Source organism: Oncorhynchus masou, chromosome 10 (assembly GCF_036934945.1).
Source record: "Oncorhynchus masou masou isolate Uvic2021 chromosome 10, UVic_Omas_1.1, whole genome shotgun sequence".
Lineage (NCBI taxonomy): Eukaryota > Metazoa > Chordata > Actinopteri > Salmoniformes > Salmonidae > Oncorhynchus > Oncorhynchus masou.
The window spans coordinates 39,144,240-39,163,494 of record NC_088221.1 but is presented as its reverse complement, the minus strand read 5'-3'; the positions used below and the strand labels follow the sequence as shown (position 1 = coordinate 39,163,494).

Below are 19,255 nucleotides of genomic sequence, written 5' to 3'. Positions count from 1 at the left end.
GCAGACTCGACCAGCTCCGCAATGCTGTCTCCTCCCAAGGGGTATACCATTGGAAGGCACGAGGAGTTGCTTTGTGGTCTTATGGAAGGTTTCCAAACCTTAGCATAACGCCATGACCGCGCATTGAATTCATTGTTGGAGCAATCCCGCGGGTTGTCTGTTAGGCAGCCTACCACGACAGTAACCTCCCAGCCCCTCAGTAACCCGGCTGTTAGCTGAGCGTCTCTCCTGACCAGCCTTGCTTCCAGAGAATCCCGCTTACCTCCCACGGAAAGCTTCGCTGGAGAGTCTGGAACACGTCAGGCATTTCTCTCTCAGTGGTCCATCATCTTCGAGCTGCAGCCCTCCTCGTTCTCCTCAGACTGCTCGAAGATAGGGTACCTCATCATGTTGATGTCCGGGAGGGCTCTCGCCTGGGCTATGGCAGTGTGGGAACAACAGTCTGCCATGTGCTTCAGTCTGGAGGAGTTTGTGGCGGAGATGAAGAAGGTTTTTTTGATTCTCCGTTGTCTGGGAGAGATGCTACCCGGAAGTTACTCCAGCTTCGGCAAGACTCCTGCAGTGTGGCAGAATATGTTGTGGATTTCTGCACGCTGGTTGGCAAGAGTGCCTGTAACCTGGAATCCCTGTTTGACACATTCCTGCACGGATTATCGGAGGAAGTTAAGGACGAGCTTGCAGCCCGGGAAATGCCGACTGATCTCGACACGCTCATCGCCCTGACCATCCAGATCTAAGGGCAGCTAAGGGAACGTAGGAAGGAGAGGAGGTCCGATTACGGTCACAAAGGATTCCACCTCGCCTCAAAGGCATCCCGGAAGTCCACCGAAGTCTATGTTTCCGAGAGAATCCAAGGCTACCTGAGTTTCCCCGAGAGTCTCCGAAGTCTTTGCCTTTTCCCAAGCCGATGCAACTAGGCAGAGCTAGGTTTAAACGTTTACACAGGTTTAACATAAAGAGTTGTCTGTATTGCAGGACTACTGGTCATTTCGTTGCCATACCTGTCCACTAAAAGACCAGGCTCACTGGTAGGGGCGGGTACTCAGTTGGGCCATACGGAGATCTTTCCTTGTCCAATTACTTTCATCCCTCTCCATGCCATCCTGCTGTGGGGGAACCAGTCAAAATCTCTCCAGGTAAAATCTCTCAGTTTTATGGACACTACCCTGGTGTCAGAGCTGGGTATCCCCACTCAGTTCCTCTCCATTCCCATGGATGTAAGAGCGCTGGACGGTCGCTCTATAGGCAGGGTCACCCACAATACCACCCCCATCAACCTGCGAGTGTCAGGGAACCACAGCGAGGCTATACAGTTCATGCTTATTAAGCCTCCTCAGGTTCCTATAGTATTGGGATTCTCTTGGCTCCAAAACCCTGCACCCGTGTATCGACTACCGAGGCCTCGATGACATCACAGTTAAGAGCCGCTAAACCCTCATCTCCTCGGCCTTCGAGCCACTCCAGGGGCTTTAGACATTACAGAGTAAATTCAATGGACCAAGTCATCTCTCTCTCCTATCTCCTCTCTCTCTCTCTCTCTCTCTCTCTCTCCCTCTCTCTCTCTCTCTCCCCTCTATCTAAGCATTGTTTGTGCATGTTAATGTTGTCCTGAGGAACGAGTATGTTTTGTATTGTGTGCATGTAAAATGAAAATGAAGTGGGTTGATTTGAATGTCAAATTTGAGGAAGTACCCACTGTCATTACATTTTGAATGTCAATCCCATTTCAATTCAGTGCATTCAGGAGGAAGTCTGGTTAAATACTTCCCTTCAGTCTATTGTTATCTGCCTGGCTGTGGTTGTGTTGCAGGACTGCCCTCTTCAATTTTGTCCTTGAAAAGCCAGGTGCAGCTTAACGCAGTAATTCAAAAGTGTGTTTCAGGAGCAGATAAAAAACTATCTACAAGACTACATGAAGACTGCATGATACAACAGGGGTGGAAAGAGACACAAATGCTGTGTAGTACTATTGTTGCACCTGCTACAGATGAGGTAGCAGCCTTCTAAGAACTGTCCCCTCCCCTCTCTCCCTCTGTTCTCCCCCTCCCTCCCCTCCCTCTACACTCAAACTCTGTTTCTCTTTCCACCTCCACAACACCGGCCTCTCAATAAACAGAAGCATCTTCTGTTCAGTCACTCCATGCAAATATACACAACCCACAAACCCCCAACAGAGGTGATTAAGAGAGGAGCAAACTCCCTGGATGGTCTGGATGGATTCTCAGCTGCTGTTGCAGCCAAGATGTTAGTAAAAACAATACGAGGATCTGTGGAAAAAGCATTGATATGATTTAACCTACTGTAACTAAACAAGGCCCAACACTATGCTTGGTTACATTACCAGCTAAACAACGGTTATCTATGGAACTGTAGATGGAAATCCCTCATTGGGTTATTTTTACATTGGACTACCCACACAAACAAAACAATGATAAAATCTTAGGCAGAATGGGCAATCTCACCAATCTGATAAGGAGTGTCACATGCAAATGTGGGTGTTACTTGACTGTTTTGTTACATGTGATGTTTTTGCTATGCACATTATAAAGTGGTGAACCAAGTGTCAGCAACACCAGTAAACCAATCATAAAGCTTTACAGTTGCCCCTCCAGGTGCTTTATCTTGAGTCTTGACAACCTCTGCAATATCGAACCAATTGCATTTTTATTAAAGAGGTAATATATTAAACTTGGATGCGTGGTGAAATGAGACACACACACACACACACAGTTTTATGACCCCCTAGCATAGCTTCCTGTCTTTCTAGCCGTCCTGTTCCCATGGGGCGTCCCGGGCCCTGGCTGCTCGATATGCCAGATATGGATCTGCAATGTATCTGCATGGCTGGGGCCAGACTGGCTCGTCATTCTGCTGGGAGACTCATGCGTTATCACAGGCAGAGGCATGGATCTACTCTGGTGGGGGATACACGTATTGTTGCACACATAGACGGGCTGGCTGACAACTTCACAATGATGCTGGCGCATCGATAAGGCAGAAAGCCGCGTGGTGTTATGATTCTGAATAGTCAGATCCCACTGGGCACACACTGGTTGAATCAACGTTGTTTCCACGTAATTTCAATGATATTGCATTGACCCAAATGGAATAGATGCTGAATTGACATCTGTGCCCAGTGGGATAGATAGAAACCATGACAAGAAGCTGCCATGTGGAGAAGCTGCCATGTGGGGAATCCTAAGTGACTCGTTTCAGCTAATTGTATAATGTTCTTGATACCATGTGTTGTTTTAAAGTGTTTTGGCTCATGTCGTGTCTATGCTAATATGGCAAAACATTGGCTAACTAGCTAACCAACTAGCTAACCAACATTAAGTGCTCATTGTCCAAATGCATATGTTTTCAATAAACATTTGGAGACTAAATATAGTTCACATGTTGTCAACAATCTAAGCCAACCCTGTCTGTTTTGACCAATAATTGTGCACACTTCAGTTTGTTTGCTAAACAACCAACCATCTATAGACTCCCATATTCCATCTGGACACGCCCCCTCTCCTTTCCATTCACAGCACCAGAACTTCCTCTGCTGATCACCATTTCTCTCCTCTGGTATATAACTAAGCAGCTAGTTTAACCTCAGTGTATGTTCAGCGTTTATGGTGGCATGGGCGGCCCAATTCCTTACCTTTTGTTGTGCGTGAACTGACTCAATTAAGTACCTTGTATTGTGTAATTGTAATATATAACCTGTGTACATTTATGTTCGTCAGCTCATAGTTTGACCTAATGTCTGCATTGGCCTAGTACATTTTCAGCAGTGCAGCATATAATATGCTATGTTTATCATAGGTTGTGTATTACTATATCATGTTGCCATAGATTTTAAATGAGTATTCTACTTCCTGTGTGAAGCCTACTTTATATAATCCAGTTGTTAGTTATGGCAATGGTCAGTAATGTATGCGAATATGTTGTCTGCCCTTTCTACCCTCCAGAACCACCTCTGAAACCTCACTCACCGACCATACAAGCCATTTAATATCTGATCCTGTTTCCTTGTGCTGTGCCATTGTTTGTCAGTTAGTAAATACCTTGAACCGGAAACCTTGTCTTCAAACAGCATTCCTGCATTATTACAGATGCACCATAGTGGCAATATCACTCTTCAACCTAGCCTAACATACACTGTAGTCCTTTTCTTTAAATGCATTGATTTTACTTGATTTCACCTTGTAGAACTAAGCAATAATACGATATGAATGTACAAACCCACGACTACTGTACCAACAAAAGCATCCCATGTCTCCCTGTACACACTAAATGCACCAATTCTAAGATGGCCCCTTTTCGCTAGATGGGAGTTTTATGCGAGGGTTTCCCCAAACTCGTTTTTTTTTCCGTCCTAGCATTACACAGCTGATTCAAATCATCAAAGCTTGATGATGTGTTGGTTATTTGAATCCCCTGTTTAGTGCTGAGGCAACAACCAAAACGTGCACCCAGAGGGAGCCTCAGGACAGAGTTTGGGAAACCTTTCGATGACCTACACTTGACCGTCTGACTGAACCCTCCTCCTCCAGGTCTGCTCTCTCTGTGGTCCAGTCAGAGCTGTCAGGGAACCATGCTGTTCTACCGTGTGTTACTGGGATTACTAGAGATCTGACACACACACATGCACATTTTCAACGCACACATATACTGTATGTATGTGTATACTTTACATAAGCACGCACATAGGATAAAACATGCAAATCCACACACAAGACATGACATTCACTGTGCAGGAAGAAGCACAAGGCCGTAGATCAACAGGATGTATAGGGAACATAGGGATTGTCACGTTCGTTGTATGGATGAGACCAAGGCGCAGCAGGATGTGAATACATCTTCTATTTTAATGAAACAAAGATCACTTCAACAAACATACAAAACAAACGTGCCGCTATCTCGAATATGTGCAGCCACAGGCAACTAATACATAGACAATCACCCACAAATTACCCAAGGAATATGGCTGCCTAAATATGGTTCTCAATCAGAGACGACGATACACAGCTGCCTCTAATTGAGAACCAATCTAGGCAACCATAGACATACAAAACACCTAGACTAGTAAACACCCCCATAAACATACAAAAACCCTAGACAGTACAAAAACACAACAAACCACCCCTTGTCACATCCTGACCTACCCAAAACAATAAAGAAAACAAAGATAACTAAGGTCAGGGCGTGACAGGGATGATGTATAGAGCACTGTTCTCCAACCCTGTTTCTGGAGAGCCACCGTCCTGTAGGTTTTCACACCAACCCTAAACTAGCGCACCTGATTCTAATAATTAGCTGGTTGATAAGCTGAATAAGGTTAGTTACAACTGGGGTTGGAGCTAAAAAACCTACAAGAGGGTAGCACTCCAGGTTCAGGGTTGGAGAGCCCTGGTGTAGGGACACACAAGCCCTGTTACAACAGCTGCAGGTTCCTTTCCCAACTACTGAGCCTTTACGAGTATCACACCACACTGACTGCACAATGAGTCAGACTGGTCATAAGCACGAGTCTGCTACTCCGCACCATGCACTTTGTTGTCAAGTAGTAGTATTGTGTGTGTGTGTGACTTAGAAAACAGAAACAATATTAATTGTTAAATGAAACTGTGTGGTTTCTGGTTTGTGATGTTGTCGGTGTTACACTGGAAATAAAGAAGAGAGACTTGAGAATAGGAACCCGACAGGAAGTGAAACAGCATGTTACAGAGAAAAGAAGAGAGAGAAGCCCTGCAGAGCCCTGTCTCAACTACGTCAAACAGCCACTATTATGGACAACATCCACAGGGAACACACACACACACACACAAAAATATATCCCAATACATATATCCATTGTCACATATGTCTGTATATACGTTTTACTGCTATATATTTATTTTCTTATATGTATAGTACATCAGGTCTGTTTATCCGGTTCTTGTTCTACACCTCAACCCATACAGTAGTTGGTTTTGACACCCTATTCCCTATATTGTGATTAAGTGCAGAATAGGGTGCCATTTGTGACGCTCCCCAGAGCAGTTGTGTGTTGTGCTTTAGAGTGGGTGTTGTGGGGGAGGCAGGTGGTCTCTGCTTAGTGCGGTGACAGTTCTGTAGCATTCTGAGAAAACCACCTTGTCAGCCACGCCTCCCAAAAGGACACCTTCCCAAGACGGTTAGACAGTTAAAGGTCGTCAACCACCGAGTCTGCAAACACACACACACACACCCTCATTAGGCTGCGGGAGGTTAGCTGGATCGTGAGAGAGTCTTGAACAGCACAACTGTGAATCATAATTGATTAATTTGAATTTATAAAATCATAAAAGTAGCAGGCCGCTCAAACATTACAAAATGGTTGAAGATACAAAGACTGGAGGTTTATATCCATTGTCCTCTTTGGCATTACTCGATTCAGTTAAAATCAACAGGGAGTACCAATTACAAATAGGAACCATTTACAGCAATTCCAACCGCACAGGGGGGCCTGTTTTTAAGTCTCCTCGTGAAAGAATACCCCTCGGTTTACCGAACAACTTCAATGACTAAATTATCTGAACAGAGGTAAAAAAATACCTGGGAATTCATGACATATAGTAAGATGAAGAAACAGTACTCTGAGCCGCAGCTCCATACTAAGGAGCAGATAAAAAACTATCTACAGAACTGATACTACTGTGTATACTGGTTGTTGGGCGGCATGGGGGGTGTGTGTGTGTGGGGGGGATGCAATCAATTTGTGTAAATTCTCCAGAGATCAAATAATATTTAGACAAAATAATGTTGCAGGAATGTTTGAAACAATATCAGAACAATCTGACATGGTGGGTGTCAAAATCCTCTTTCTTGTTCTTTTTGAGGTGGAACGACCCAGAGGAGAGCTATACTGTAATTGCAGTTTTTGCCAAAAAATAAAGACCGAAAGAAAGTACAAGCCAGACAAAAACGGTCTGCTTTTGATCAGGCAGGAGGGGCGGAGCACTCTGAAGCTATTTTTATCCCTTTTGTCTACCTCTCAAATGAAGCAATGGACCGTTGGTATTACTAATGCCCCCTACATCAAGCTCCCTAACGCTACAGAAACAGGAGATGGGCTCCTGCCTAATGCCCTAAGGTTTTACTTAGGGCACCCATGGCATAGGGCTGTTCACTCTGTCTGCTATTGCTCTGCTACTGCTCTGCTACTGCTCTGCTACTGCTCTGCTATTGCTCTGCTGCTACTGCTCTGCTACTGCTCTGCTACTGCTCTGCTACTGTTCTGCTACTGCTCTGCTACTGTTCTGCTTTAATGAATCTGAACAAACGTTCAGTTTAAGATTAATTGGCAAAAATGCAGTAAAAAGAGATGGCTGTATAGAAAAGTCAGAGATAGAAAGAGGGGGGCCAATACATTAATGGCATGTTTAGACTTAAGATAAAACTTACACACAGGATGTTGTGTGGGTGGGTAGTGGGGTGGGGGGTGGGGGTCGGAGGTGGGGGGGTACAAGGGAGGGGGGTCGGAGGCACTGTCACAAAACAGTGTTGATGAGAGAGATATAAAGAGAGAGAGTGAGGGAAGGAGAGAGGGTGATGGAGAGATTGGGAGTGTGAACAGCTCAATGTAAACAGGCTGTCAGAAAAGAAAGTGCAGGGACATTGTCACCCTGCAGAGGCTGGGAAGAGAATCACATAGTATCTGCAGAGCAACACTCACCAGGGCAGAGAGCGGGAGAGAAGAGAGGGGGAGGGCAATGACCAGGGAGAGTCCACGACAGTGAGAGAGAGAAAGAGAGAGCAAAAGCAAGAGAGAGAGAGAGAGAGGGAGAGAGAGAGAGGGAGAGAGGGGAGAGAGAGAGAGAGGGAGAGGGAGAGAGAGAGAGAGAGACAGAGAGACAGAGAGACAGAGAGAGAGAGAGAGAGAGAGAGAGAGAGGGGGAGGGAAGAAAGGCTTAATTAATTCAGGCTGGATGGGAGGGAGGGATGTTGCTGCCTCTACCATGGCTCCGGTGCCTGTGCTGTGCCTCTCTGTGTAGCTGGAGCGGTACTGTGTTGCTGTAGCTGCTGTGAGAGGCTGCTCACTGCTCTGCCCACGGGGAAAGCGAGACCCATGCCCCGGCCGGCTTGGAAAGGACTCCCTTTCAACCCATACTGAAGAAAACATCACACACAGGGATGGGCAGAGGTAGGAGACAAGCTATGTTTCACTCTCTCTCTCTCTCTCTCTCTGATGATGTCGCTGTGTTCATTTCTGTTTCTCTGGTTTTTTTATCCTGGTTTCTCTCTCACTCTCTGTTTATATCCCTGTTTCTCTCTTTTTGTTTCTCTCTCTCTGTTTCTTTCTCTATCTGTTTCTTCATGTTTCTCTCTCTCTCTCTTCGCGGAAGATCATTCTCCATTGATCATTGCTTTCTGACCAGGCTTTGGCAACTTTCTCGCTCTTGCCATTAAGACCTGTGTCACTGGAATGTGTGTGTATGTTTATTTGTCCTTCCATGTCCCTTCACTTTCAATCTTTCTGTGTTATCCTACATGTATAGCAGCATGTTGATCATCTGGTTGTTGTGGTCAGTTTCTTAGTGACAATGTGTGGGCTTGTGCTGATTGTGGATGTGATGGATGTATGGGGAGATAATCAAACACGGATCCTCGGTCATTCCACTGAACTCACCCTTACTGTCCTTTCTCTCAGAAACATTGAGACGGATTTAAGTTGACTATTTATTTCTTATGCTTCCTGGTCTGAGACACACAATCATGTTTTCAGACATATTTCTAAACTGTCTAAATATATATATACACACACACACAACTGTGAATCAACAGTACAGCGTTTTTGTCAAAGTTAATTTCCCTTGTGTTGTCTGAATAGTTGCCTTCTCATAAAAAGATTAGACTCCGGCACATTTTCACACACGCAAACACATGTAGGACATTCTTGAGAGAATTCATTGATAGCTGTCATAGATTATCAGTCCTCTCCTCCGTGTGTCAAGGCTGCTGCCAACGTTTACCTTGAGTTGTGCTCTCTCTTTCTCTTCTCTGTCTCTCTGTCTCTCTCTTCAATTCAATTCAAGGGGCTTTATTGGCATGGGAAACATGTGTTAACATTGCCAAAGCAAGTAAGGTATATAATATATAAAGTGAAATAAACAATAAAAATTAACAGTAGACTCTCTCTCTCTCTCTCTCTGTCTCTGTCTCTCTCTCTGTCTCTCTCTCTCTGTCTCTGTCTCTGTCTCTGCCTCTCTCTGTCTCTCTCTCTCTCCTGTCTCTCTCTCTCTCTCCATACCGTGTGATTCAGGCACCAGACTTTGATTAATCTCAAATCTGCACTCTTAATTACGCCTCATCATCCGATTACCAAAAGCAATGGTTATTCAGGCCCAGACAGGACGTCTGTTTCACAGGCTGGCCAATAAACAATGAAGGATGCTTCTGTTCTAGTACGATGCGCTCTGAGTGAAGACCTGCCTGAACAATAGGCTCATTCACCACTAGCTAATTGACTATGCTGCTCACCTTCTCAGAGCTCAGACAGAGAGAGACTGGAAAATTGGAGGGTGCACGTGCCTGTGAGTGAGTGCTTGCGTACATGCGTTTGTTATGTGTGCATGGATACTGGTAGAAGTGTCCATGGTGCCACTTAGATTCATGTTTACATCCACCATAAAGGGAGGTTGTCAGGTTTCTAATAGCAGGTAGTGGTCGAGGACGTGAAAAGATGTGGGATGATGACTGGCATCCCTCTGTAGCCATGGTGGACAGCTTGGCCGCTCCTGCTTCGTGACATGGAGTGAGAGAGGATCAATAGATCAATAATAATCTGCCTCAGTTGTTCCATGGGATTAACATGACCATAGGTTGCCTCCAGGTGATTGATCACTAACAGAAATCTCCACGTCAAATGGTAACCTAGTCCATACGTAGTGTACTATATTTGATTAGTAGTGCTGAGCAATTAGTGCTTTTTGAGGTCTGTTCGGTTTTTCTATTTCAGTTTAGAATTATATATTTTTTTACATTAAATGCACTGTGCATTATGTGGGTTGAACGCTGTAACAACCCAGAATTAAACAATTAATACAAGTCCCATGATGGTGGTGACTCTCCATTACTGCTTATTACTTACAGTATTAAGTATTAAACCATCATTTACTTCAATAAAATATTTCAGTTTTTCTGTGTATTACATTTGTTTCACTTGATGACTTCATGGAGCTGCTGCCTATGACGTCTGAAAAATGCACTATTTTAGTAGTCCATCAAAGTAAATAAGGCCAGCTTTTACGACTGCTGAATACCAACTATCAATCACTAAGGTTATGCATTTCAGGTATAGTTACCTCACAAAGAAATTGCTCTCTATCCCTCTCGATCATGCATTCTCTCTCTCTCTCTCTCTCTCTCTCTCTCTCTCTCTCTCTCTCTCTCTCTCTAGCTCTCTCTTTCTAGCTCTCTCTCTCTAGCTCTCTCTCTCTCTCTCTAGCTCTCTCTCTCTCTCTCTCTCTAGCTCTCTCTCTCTCTCTCTCTCTAGCTCTCTCTCTCTCTCTAGCTCTCTCTCTCGCTCGCTCTCTCTAGCTCTCTCTCTCTAGCTCTCTCTAGCTCTTTCTCTCTAGCTCTCTCTAGCTCTCTCTAGCTCTCTCTCTAGCTCTCTTTCTCTCTAGCTCTCTCTAGCTCTCTCTAGCTCTCTATCTTTGTCTGCCCCACATTAACCTACCATAGCAGGCGTAAAAGAAACACACAGACCGGACAAGTAGGCTGGCAGTGGATTATGGTCATTGTAGTTAATTGCCACGTTTTCTTCACTGAACTATGTAGAATACTGGCCTGTTGGACGCTACAACTCCCTACTAAACGCTGCAAAAAAAGAAACGTCCTCTCACTGTCAAATGTGTTTATTTTCAGCAAACTTAACATGTGTAAATATTTGTATGAACATAACAAGATTCAACAACTGAGGCATAAACTGAACAAGTTCCACAGACATGTGACTAACAGAAATGGAACAATGTGTCCCTGAACAAAGGGGGGGGGGGTCAAAAGTAACAGCTGCATTAAGTACTGCAGTGCATCTCCCCCTCATGGACTGCACCAGATTTGAGATGTTACCCCACTCTTCCACCAAGGCACCTGCAAGTTCCCAGACATTTCTGTGGGGAATGGCCCTAGCCCTCACCCTCTGACCCAACAGGTCGCAGACGTGCTCAATGGGATGGAGATCCGGGCTCTTCCCTGGCCATGGCAGAAAACTGACATTCCTGTCTTGCAGGAAATCATGCACAGAACCAGCAGTATGGCTGGTGGCATTGTCATGCTGGAGGGTCATGTCAGGAAGAGCCTGCAGGAAGGGTACCACATGAGGGAGGAGGATGTCTTCCCTGTAACGCACAGTGCTGAGATTGCCTGCAATGACAACAAGCTCAGTCCGATGATGCTGTGACACACCGCCCCAGACCATGACGGACCCTCCACATCGATCCCGCTCCAGAGAACAGGCCTCGGTGTAACGCTCATTGCTTTGTCAATAAACATGAATCCAACCATCACCCCTGGTGAGACAAAACTGCAATTCGTCAGTGAAGAGCACTTTTTGCCAGTCCTGTCTGGTCCAGCGATGGTGGGTTGTGCCCATAGGCGACATTGTTGCCGGTGATGTCTGGTGAGGACCTGCCTTTCAACAGGCCTACAAGCCATCAGTCCAGCCTCTCTCAGCCTATTGCGGACTGTAACGGCTTTCTTCCTGGGAAGGAGAGGTGGACCAAAAAGCAGCGTGGTTAGGGTTAAATATCTTAAATGAAGACGAATACCGAGAAAACACTACAAATATACAAAACAATACATGTGAAAACCGAAAGCAGTCCTGTGTGGTGAAACAAACACAGACACGGAAATAATCACCCACAAAACCCAACACAAAACAGGCTACCTAAATATGGTTCCCAATCAGAGACAATGACTAACACCTGCCTCTGATTGAGAACCATATCAGGCCAACCACAGAAACAGACAAACTTGACACACAACATAGAATGCCCACCCAGCTCACGTTCTGACCAACACTAACACAAGGAAAACACACAAGAACTATGGTCAGAACGTGACACGGACAGTCTGAGCACTGATGGAAGGATTGTGCATTCCTGGTGTGACACGGGCAGTTGTTGTTGCCATCCTGTACCTGTCCCGCCGGTGTGATGTATCGGCTGTACCGATCCTGTGCAGGTGTTGTTACACATGGTCTGCCACTGAGAGGACGATCAGATGTAGCGCCGTCTTACGCGTCTCACACTACGGACGTTGCAATATATTGCCCTGGCTACATCTGCAGTCCTCATGCCTCATTGCAGCGTGCCTAAGGCACGTTCACACAGATGATCAGGGACCCTGGGCATCTTCCTTCGGTTTTCAGTCAGTAGAAAGGCCTCTTTAGTGTCCTAAGTTTTCATATCTGTGACCTTAATTGTCTACCGTCTGCAAGCTGTTAGTGTCAAAACAACCGTTCAACAACTGCATGTTCATTAATTGTTTATTGTTCATTGAACAAGCATGAGAAACAGTGTTTAAACCCTTTACAATGAATATCTGTGGAGTTATTTGGATTTTTACGAATTATCTTTGAAAGACAGGGTCCTGCTTCTTTTTTTGTTGAGTTGATATCGTACAGGGTTTGATCTGATTTATCTCCATAGAGAAAAGGGGAAGTGTGCGCATTGAGCTCAGAGAAAAAAACGAAATGGAATTAAAATTATTGAGCCGACTTTGGTCAATTAGTTGCTAACAAAAAACAAAAAATAACAGCACTGTTGATTAGAGCCCTATAAAAGTAATGCACTGTGTAGGAAATAGGGTGCTATTTGGGGATTCACCCAAAGACATCTATTAGACAGCTTTCTGCCATCCAGGACCTCTATACCAGGTGTTGTCAGAGGAAGGCCCTAAAAATGGTCAAAGACTCCAGCCACGGTAAGCGGTACCGGAGCGCCAAGTCTCGGTCCAAGAGGCTTCTGAACAGCTTCGACCCCCAAGCCATAAGACTCCTGAAATGCTAATCAAATGGCTACCCCCCCCCACGCTGCTACTACTCTCTGTTACTATCTATGCAAAGCCACTTTAATAACTCTACCTACAGTACATGTACATAATTACCTCAATTACCTCGACACCGGTGCCCCGCACATTGACACATTGATTCTGTACTGGTACCCCCTGTATATAGCCCCGCTATTGTTAATTTATGGGTGGCAGGGTAGCCTAGTGGTTAGAATGTTGGACTTGTAACTGGAAGGTTGCAAGTTCAAATCCCTGAGCTGACAAGGTACAAATCTGTCGTTCCGCCCCTGAACAGGCAGTTAACCCACTAGGCCGTCATTGAAAAAAATACAAAATAATTGTTCTTAACTGACTTGCCTAGTAAAATATATATATATTTTTTTACTGCTGCTCTTTAATTATTTGTTATTCTTATCTCTTACTTTTTGGGGGGGATTTTCTTAAAACTGCATTGTTGGTTAAAGGCTTGTAAGTAAGCATTTCACTGTAGTGTTGGTTACTGTATTGTTGTAAATCACCGCAAGCGATTTGATTTGATTTGATTAAGCCCAGCTATCAGAAAAGGCAAAGATGTTCAGCTGTAACCATTGAATTAGAATGAAGCTCTATGTCCATTATAGTATTTTTATTTCTATGGTTATAGCCAATCATCTTTGCCTTTGAATGGGGAATGCTGTTCTACTCATTCTAATTCTATAGCTCGAACTATAACTGTATTAAATGTATCTTGGTTAACATATTGTTGCTTTCTCTCTTGGGAAGTTTATCAACGGTCCTAGGTCAAGGGACTGTCACATTAAGATAATAGTATTGTAGATAATAGCAGTAAGTTAAGGGTAATTGGACAAAATGATACATTGGAGCTGTCCAGAAGGGATAAGGAACAACCAGAGGCTAGGGATGTGAACAGGCCTAGTCTTGCTTGCCCACGCATGGCCTTTAGTATCTAGTACAGTACACTGTAGCTTGGATTCACCACCGCCACGACACGCACGGCTCCACCACTTAAAACCAATCCCCCCCTGTTGCCATAACACCCAGCAGCCCCTCCATAAACACTGGTGGTATTTCTGAGGCTTCCTCCCCAGGAGAATAGAGAGCCCCTAACAGCCTAGTGGCTGCAGAGCTCTGCTGCTTGCTCAGCTGAGGAGGTGTAAAACATAAAAACATTCAGACTAAATGGTGATCAGGAGTGGGGAAGACACTAAATACAAGATGCCATTTAGAGAGATGACAGCGTTGAGTTGTGATTACATGGATGACAGGGGGCAACTCTGTTTGGGACAAGGAAGAGGAAAGTGTGTGTTTGTGTGTGTGCGTGTGCGTGTGCGTGTGCGTGTGTGCGTGTGCGTGCATGTGCGTGTGTGTGTTTGACTGTTTGTATCCTGTCTGAAGTGCCGACAGACATAACAAATCATGGGCAAAACCATGGGCGAAGTTCAAGCTCCCTCAGACCAGAGCCCCAAGGTAGACCAGGCCCCAGTTCTCTCATTAGACTAACAGGAGATTAAATATTTGACTTGAACTTTGCCCTTGGTCTGTACCCCTTTCCTCATAACGTGTCACTACATCAAATGAAATTCATTCATCTCAAACAGCATCCAGTAAGTAGGAAAAGTTGAAGTACATTTCATGGTGTTAGTAATGGTTAGCTACAGAGCATTTGGGAAGTATTCAGACCCGGAGATTTGTTCACACATTTTGTTACATTACAGCCTTATTCTAAAATTGATTTTAAAAAAATACTCAGCAATCTACACACAATACCCCATAATGACAAATGCTTGCAGCATTGAAGGTCCCCCAAGAACACAGTGGCCTCCATCATTCTTAAATGGAAGAAGTTTGGAACCACTAAGGCTCTTTCTAGAGCTGGCCAAACTGGCCAAAAGCCCGGCCAAACTGAGCTATCGAGGGAGAAGGGCCTTGGTCAGGGAGGTGACCAAGAACTCGTTTGTCACTCTGACAGAGCTCTGGAGCTCCTCTGTGGAGATGGGAGAACCTTCCAGAAGGACACCCACCTCTGCAGCACTCCACCAATCAGTGTGGTAGAGTGGCCAGATGGTAGCCACTCCTCAGTAAAAGGCACATGACAGCCCGCTTGAAGTTTGCCAAAAGGCACAAAAAGACTCTCAGACCACGAGAAACAAAATGCTCTGGTCTGATGAAACCTAGAACTATTTGGTCTGAATTCCAAGAGTCACGTCTGGAGGAAACCTGGCACCATCCCTACTGTGAAGCATGGTGGTGGCAGCATCATGCTGTGGGGATGTTTTTCAGCGGCAGGGACTGGGAGAGTATTTAGAATCAAGGCAAAGATGAACGAAGCAAAGCATGGAGAGATCCTTGATGAAAACCTGCTCCAGAGCGCTCAAGATCTCAGACTGGGGGGAAGGTTCACCTTCCAACAGGACAATGACCCTAAGCACACAGCCAAGACAATGCAGGAGTGGCTTTGGGACAAGTCTTTGAATGTCATTGAGTGGCCCAGCCAGAGCCTGGACTTAAACCAATTGAAACATCTCTGGAGAGACCTGTAAATAGCTGTGCAACCACACTCCCCATCCAACATAACAGAGCTTGAGAGGGTCTGCAGAAAAGAATGGGAGAAACTCCCCAAGTTTGCCAAGTGTGTCGTGTCATACCTAAGAAGACTCAAGGCTGTAATCGCTTTCAAAGCTGTTTCAACAAAGTACAGAGTAAAGAGTCTGTTTTTAGCTATATGTTTTAGTGCCACAAAGCTCCAGTTTGGTTATTAGGGATGTATCACAGAGAGACTATCCTAAACAGTGTCAAACAGGATTGGCCTTTAGTGAGAATTGAAGCTTCATGCCAGAAGCTTTTTACCACCAGCCAGTGTCAGTAGCCTTTTATCATTTTGGAAAAAGTCTCTCCTCCGTGACCCAGAAACCTGTAAGTGGTCGAGGAGAGTGTCAATTCATTAGTAGGCAAACAAAAGACAGTCCTCCCCTCCTCGATAACCTCCTTTTGGCGAGGAAGCACAAGTGTCTCCTACCCGAGTCCTTCGCGGAATAGTTTAGAAATCTGTCACCCCCTTTGAATCAGCTATTGCTTTCTCGAAAAGCATGCAAACATTTAAAAATGATATGCTACTTATCCTTTTATCTATAAAATATATTGCACTACTAACGAAATGTATTTTTATAATTTTATACATTTATTTTGGGATTCCACCATGTAAAGTAATTGACGACACGCGATTGGAGAAGGAGAGTCTCATTTCATACAAGCTCATTTTCGTCTACTAGCCCTCTCCTCGATTATCTTTCAAAAGGGGGCCAGAGAGGACCGAGGAGAGAGGACGCAGGAGGTTGAGCAAATCCAATTGAGAAAAGGCCAATGTGTCCAAACCTCCTATTCATGGTTTGTTTACGGTCATCGGCACAAGAGTAACGAGCTCCTGTAGGTGATAATGAGCATGACTGAATGGCTAAAGCAGGAAGCACCCTCAATGAGCAGGGCTCAAGTGATTCAATCCCTTTCAGACAGACCTGTATACCCTACTACAACTCAATGCTTGATGCTCTTTCCTCTGTGTTTCAGTCCAGGCGTGTGTGTCATTCAAATTGGGTGTTAGTCCCGCTCCCTTATGGCAAGGCTGAGATTTTAAGTAGAGCTGAGCACAGATTCACAGAACTGATACTAGATGGATGAGAACAATACCCTATTGATGTTCAAGCCCAGAGTGACCTCATAAGTTCAGGATATACGAGATAGAATTGTGTATTAGTGTTCTTTAGTCATGTTACCTAAAAATGTATTTTGCAGACTCAGAAAGAATCCCTGACTCTGTAAATTATAGGAAAAATGTCCTTCAGAGCAAATCTTTTTTGGATATTATTTTCTTTGAGGCTCATCATTTTTTAGCCTTGTAGTCCATAAGCAAAGTGCAGTAGAAAACTACAAAGAACCTGTTATATAATCGAAACGGATACATTTGTTTACTCATAGAAATGTTTTTCTCGGTTGCCTTCTTTGCCTTGCTTTAAAATCTACAAAATTGCAGTTGTTTGAAGTTTGGTCTGTGATTCTGCCACATGCAGTCCAGGCAGAGACACAGGGCTGTTGTGTTGTGTGGTAGATCAAGCTGAACCATTCTTTACTAAGAATCTTTGGCTCAGAAAGTCATCTGGACCTCCAGTTTGGCTGTAAACAGAGGCTGTCTTAAAGCTTTCGTGCAGCTTCTATGACAGCTGACAGTCCAAACGAATTCCTCAACCAACTGTTATCCTCTCTCCTCACTTTCCCTCTCACACACAGACCATTAGGGTTATGGAAAAGGTTAGACCCTTTCAATTCAGTCAAGTCAGGAAGTAAACTGAAATTACAATTTTCCTCATTCAGTGTATTTATTGAATAGACTGAATTTAAATGAAATTGACCCTTACCCTGGTTATAGTCAGAAGCCTTTGACGCAGTGACACTTCGATTCAATGCTAGCGCCATGGTTCCCTTTGGTCACCCAGTTGTAGAGCAGCCCAGCCCCTGAAGTGATGTTTTACACTGTATGCAAGTATTTCCTTTGTGTTGTCTTAGGAACAAATCAAATTCAATTGAATTGGTCACATAAAAATGCAGTACATTTGGCCCAGTCAACATTTTGGACACACTTAATAATTCCAGGGTTTTTCTTTATCTTTTACTATTTTCTACATTGTAGAATAATAGTGAAGACTCTGAACTCTGAAATAATACATATGGAATCATGTTATAACCAAAAAAGTGTTAAACAAATCAAAATATATTTTATATTTGAGATTCCTCAAAGTAGCCACCATTTGCCTTGATGACAAATTTGCACACTCTTGGCATTCTCTCAACCAGCTTCACCTGGCATGGTTTTCCAACAGTATTGAAGGAGTTTCCACATATGCTGAGAACTTGTTGGATTATTTTCCTTCACTCTGCTGTCCAACTCATCCCAAACCATCTCAATTGGGTTGAGGTCAGGTGAAATAGCCCTTATCAGAGTATGTTGGAGTACCTGATGTCTCTCTGGAAAGAGATCCTCGCCCTGAGCTTGTCTACTTTATTGTCCAGGGACTGAACATCTGCGAGTAATATAATCGGAAGCGGTGAATGGTGTGCACGCCTCCTGAGTTGGACTAGAAGACTACTCTGAATACCTCTTCTCCACCGGAGGCGTCTTGGAGCAGCCTCTGGGATAAGTTCAGTTGCCCTGGGGGGTCCGAACAAAGGATCCAATTCGGGAAAGCTGTATTTCTGGTCGTAATGCTGGTGAGTTACCGTCGCTCTGATATCCAAAAGTTATTTCCGGCTGTATGTAATAACACAATAAACCTTCTGGGCTAATAATGTATGAAATAACACACAAAAAAAACAAAATACTGCAAAGTTCCTTAGGAGCTAGGAGCAGAGCTACCATGTCTGTCGGCGCCCTCTTCTAATCATCCAGGTTATTCAAGATTGACATTAAAATTGGATGTCTATCCATGTCCCGAGGATGCCGGGAAATGCCTTCAAAACCGGTCACTAGAGGCGCTAGGGTAGGCTTGGGTTTCACTAGGGCTTTTAGACTGGGGTGGCGGATGCGTGTAATCCTGTGACTCTGGATCAGAAGGTTGCGTGTTCAATCCTTGTTGTGGTCGCTATTGTTTTATTTGGGGTTTTAACCCTATCTCAAACCTTAACCCTTACCAAAACCATTTGGAATGAGTGCCTAAACTTCGAAATTTGACGTTTGGAGAATGTGGATGAACATCTAATTCTGCAGTGAGCTTGTTGCTTAGGAATGCTGCATTATCTCTCCAAATCAAATCAAATGTATTTATAAAGCCCTTCTTACATCAGCTGATATCTCAAAGTGCTGTACAGAAACCCAGCCTAAAACCCCCAAACAGCAAGCAATGCAGGTGTAGAAGCACAGTGGCTAGGAAAAACTCCCTAGAAAGGCCAGAACCTAGGAAGAAACCTAGAAAGGAACCAGGCTATGAGGGGTGGCCAGTCCTCTTCTGGCTATGCCGGGTGGCGATTATAACAGAACATGCCCAAGATGTTCAAATGTTCATAGATGACCAGCAGGGTCAAATAATAATAATCACAGTGAATGTCGAGGGTGCAACAGGTCAGCACCTCAGGAGTAAATGTCAGTTGGCTTTTTATAGCCGAGAGAGAGAGAGAGAGAGAGAGAGAGAGAGAGAGCGAGAGAAGGAACTAGAGAAGGAACTAGAGAAGGAACTAGAGAAGGAAC

The 19,255-nt window shown here is 44.4% G+C and overlaps 1 protein-coding gene across 1 annotated transcript in view; it reads left to right on the top strand.

The window, feature by feature from the left end:
• Positions 1–7,906: 7,906 nt before the first annotated feature.
• Positions 7,907–19,255, top strand: part of LOC135547601 (diacylglycerol kinase beta-like) — a 148,625-nt gene continuing 137,276 nt past the window's right edge. The window contains exon 1 of the mRNA XM_064976749.1: positions 7,907–8,155. The gene's annotated coding sequence lies outside the window, so the exon portion shown is untranslated. The remainder of the gene's footprint in view (positions 8,156–19,255) is intronic.